This window comes from Trichomycterus rosablanca, chromosome 9, assembly GCF_030014385.1.
Source record: "Trichomycterus rosablanca isolate fTriRos1 chromosome 9, fTriRos1.hap1, whole genome shotgun sequence".
Classification (NCBI taxonomy): Eukaryota; Metazoa; Chordata; class Actinopteri; order Siluriformes; family Trichomycteridae; genus Trichomycterus; species Trichomycterus rosablanca.
In genome coordinates this window covers 27,494,141-27,498,220 of record NC_085996.1, presented here as the reverse complement: position 1 = coordinate 27,498,220, position 4,080 = coordinate 27,494,141, and the positions used below count along the sequence as shown (strand labels likewise).

Genomic DNA, 4,080 nt, shown 5'->3' with positions numbered 1-4,080 from the left:
TGGCGTCAGATCAGTGCCAAAAGTCGAGAGCACATTTTATTTGTGCGCGAGCAGGATTTTCTCTGCTCTCGCACGAATTCACCCTGCTCGTTCACGAATGAGTTGTGCTCGCGCACGAAATTGCATGCGCGCGCTCGAAACGCTGCTCTCTCGCTCAGATCGTATGCGCGCACTCAAAACAAACTGCGCTCGTGCTCAAATATTTCTTGCTCGCTCTCAGAACTGCACTTGCCCTCGCGCTCGGAGTCTGCACGTTAAAACAGTGCCAAAAGTCGTCGACCAATCAAAATGTGTTTTCGGCTTCGACCAATGAGCTCCAACTTCCCGTTGTAAAGAGAGTAATGGACAATCAACGACCTCAGGTAAGATTATTAATTATTTTAATTTTAGACTATTTTTAATTAAAAAAAAGTGTTAAAGAGAATGTAAAGTTAACTTTGTGTCATTATGTGAATATAAACTCGATAAAATTTGACTTTGGAAAGCTAGCTAAAGCGGTACCCCTAACTTGATAAAATAGCTTTTGTGTATTTTACATGTTAATTAATAAAGTAAAGCCTTTATACAGTAAAAAAGTTAATGTGTTCACGAGTTTAGTGCCACAGCACAAAAATGGACTATTTTAGTAAATCAAAGTGGGTAGATCTGGAAGCTATAGCCACCTAAATGATATGATGAACTATCTCTAACACGATAGTGAACATTACAGTGTATCACAAAAGTGAGTACACCCCTCACATTTCTGCAGATATTTAAGTATATCTTTTCATGGGACAACACTGACAAAATGACACTTTGACACAATGAAAAGTAGTCTGTGTGCAGCTTATATAACAGTGTAAATTTATTCTTCCCTCAAAATAACTCAATATACAGCCATTAATGTCTAAACCACCAGCAACAAAAGTGAGTACACCCCTAAGAGACTACACCCCTAAATGTCCAAATTGAGCACTGCTTGTCATTTTCCCTCCAAAATGTCATGTGATTTGTTAGTGTTACTAGGTCTCAGGTGTGCATAGGGAGCAGGTGTGTAGTACAGCTCTCACACTCTCTCATACTGGTCACTGAAAGTTCCAACATGGCACCTCATGGCAAAGAACTCTCTGAGGATCTTAAAAGACGAATTGTTGCGCTACATGAAGATGGCCAAGGCTACAAGAAGATTGCCAACACCCTGAAACTGAGCTGCAGCACAGTGGCCAAGATCATCCAGCGTTTTAAAAGAGCAGGGTCCACTCAGAACAGACCTCGCGTTGGTCGTCCAAAGAAGCTGAGTGCACGTGCTCAGCGTCACATCCAACTGCTGTCTTTGAAAGATAGGCGCAGGAGTGCTGTCAGCATTGCTGCAGAGATTGAAAAGGTGGGGGGTCAGCCTGTCAGTGCTCAGACCATACGCCGCACACTACATCAAATTGGTCTGCATGGCTGTCACTCCAGAAGGAAGCCTCTTCTGAAGTCTCTACACAAGAAAGCCCGCAAACAGTTTGCTGAAGACATGTCAACAAAGGACATGGGTTACTGGAACCATGTCCTATGGTCTGATGAGACCAAGATTAATTTGTTTGGTTCAGATGGTCTCAAGCATGTGTGGCGGCAATCAGGTGAGGAGTACAAAGATAAGTGTGTCATGCCTACAGTCAAGCATGGTGGTGGGAATGCCATGGTCTGGGGCTGCATGAGTGCAGCAGGTGTTGGGGAGTTACATTTCATTGAGGGACACATGAACTCCAATATGTACTGTGAAATACTGAAGCAGAGCATGATCCCCTCCCTCCGGAAACTGGGTCGCAGGGCAGTGTTCCAGCATGATAATGACCCCAAACACACCTCTAAGACGACCACTGCTTTATTGAAGAGGCTGAGGGTAAAGGTGATGGACTGGCCAAGCATGTCTCCAGACCTAAACCCAATAGAACATCTTTGGGGCATCCTCAAGCGGAAGGTGGAGGAGCGCAAAGTCTCGAATATCCGCCAGCTCCGTGATGTCGTCATGGAGGAGTGGAAAAGCATTCCAGTGGCAACCTGTGAAGCTCTGGTAAACTCCATGCCCAGGAGAGTTAAGGCAGTTCTGGGAAATAATGGTGGCCACACAAAATATTGACACTTTAGGAACTTTCACTAAGGGGTGTACTCACTTTTGTTGCCGGTGGTTTAGACATTAATGGCTGTATATTGAGTTATTTTGAGGGAAGAATAAATTTACACTGTTATATAAGCTGCACACAGACTACTTTTCATTGTGTCAAAGTGTCATTTTGTCAGTGTTGTCCCATGAAAAGATATACTTAAATATCTGCAGAAATGTGAGGGGTGTACTCACTTTTGTGATACACTGTATATTCACTTTCCCAACCAAGACTAGAATATCAAACATGACACATTAAATAATTTAACCTCAACTCTTTAAAATAAAATGTTTTACAATTGAATGTTTTGCTGTTTTTTTATTATTACAGCAATTTAATAGTTTTTGATACCTTACAGTATGTCAGGCTTTTGCTTTATTTACTATTATATAAGTGTGAACTGTATAATAAGTGTGAACTTTGCATATTTACCATGCATAATGTAATGTTTTAAATGTAGGTTTCTGAATCATTTGCAGTGTTCAAGAAAAAGCCACATACAATGACAGCGTTCCCCTCCCCCCACCAGAATCCAGCAAGGAAGCAAGTAGTGTTAGAACACCAAGCTTTTTGTTTGTTTATTAGGATTTTAACGTCATGTTTTTACACATTGGTTACATTCATGACAGGAAACGGTAGTTATTCATTACACAAGTTTATTCGATTCACAATTGTCATGGACAATTTAGTATCTTCAATTCACCTTACTTGCATGTCTTTGGACTGTGGGAGGAAACCGGAGCACCCGGAATAAACCCACGCAGACATGGGGAGAACATGCAAACTCCACACAGAAAGGACCCGGACCGCCCCACCTGGGGATCGAACCCAGGACCTTCTTGCTGTGAGGCGACAGTGCTACCCACTAAGCCACCGTGCCACCCAGAACACCAAGCAGTGAGGTGAAAACATATCTGCAATATCAACAATATCATAATACCAACCAGTCTGCATTTAATATGGTGCACTTATTGTGTATTGATATTGTTAACACTAATGTTTTTATTTAGGCTTAATGTTCAGTGTGGCAAAAATATTTTCTATTGGATTGTATAGAAATTCATGCCAGCTAGTGTGGAGAAAGATAACAATGTATTTAATATTATCTTCATTTTTATTACTCCTATAATTAAATTATAAGGACAATACTATCATATTAGGACATCGTTATAATTATTGAGTTAATGCATTAAATATGGCCCTTAATTCCAATTCTGCTTCGTTCACCTGCTATAACACCAGCTTGTGAGAAGAGAAACATTGTAATCTATACAAAGGTCAATGCTTATTTTGCTTTTTGGTGTTTCTTTCTGAACAGGCTAATGCAGACTTTACCAGCTATGGTTAAGACAGCTGGTTCGCCCTCTCTTTGTCCAAGAACATTCTTTCAATGGCTCACAGGACAGGAACACATCAGACCAGTTCGTCTGTGGATATTTGTGCCCATTCAATAAATAAGTAAAACAAACTGTGTACTGTTATTTATTTATATATAATATCCATGAGAATAGAGTCAGTACAAGTCAGAGTCAGTACAAAAGTTACATTTGCCACATTTGTTCCGGGGTCATGAAAGGGGATGTTGGTTCCAGCCTTCAACAAAGATCTGAAGGTCGGGCAAGAAACACAAGATGTACCAGAAAGAGGTGCAGGGTATTTGCAATGTCCAGCATCTCAACTTGTTCAAGATTGTGCAGGATATCATAATATGTGGAGGTCACAGCTGTCCACATATCAACCAACAGCCTTTCAATTCTGTAAGACAAAATAAATGATTTAAAATGTAATACTTTGTTGACTGAATAAAATCTGTGAAAAAGTGGTAGCTGTATAGAATTCAAGGACAACAATAGCCTTAAAATGCAGAAACAAACAGTATAGGGAAATATATGTTGAAGAAATGTATAACTTAGACAATCAAGGACATTTGTGCCAGTATGCTCAAATTTGG

General features: G+C 40.5%; 1 long non-coding RNA gene across 1 annotated transcript; it reads left to right on the top strand.

The window, feature by feature from the left end:
- Positions 1–246: 246 nt before the first annotated feature.
- LOC134320028 (uncharacterized) lies at positions 247–3,597 on the top strand. Its single transcript, XR_010013600.1, has 3 exons — positions 247–362; positions 2,609–3,031; positions 3,448–3,597. It is a non-coding gene; the product is annotated as an uncharacterized LOC134320028 (long non-coding RNA).
- The last annotated feature ends 483 nt before the right edge of the window (positions 3,598–4,080 follow it).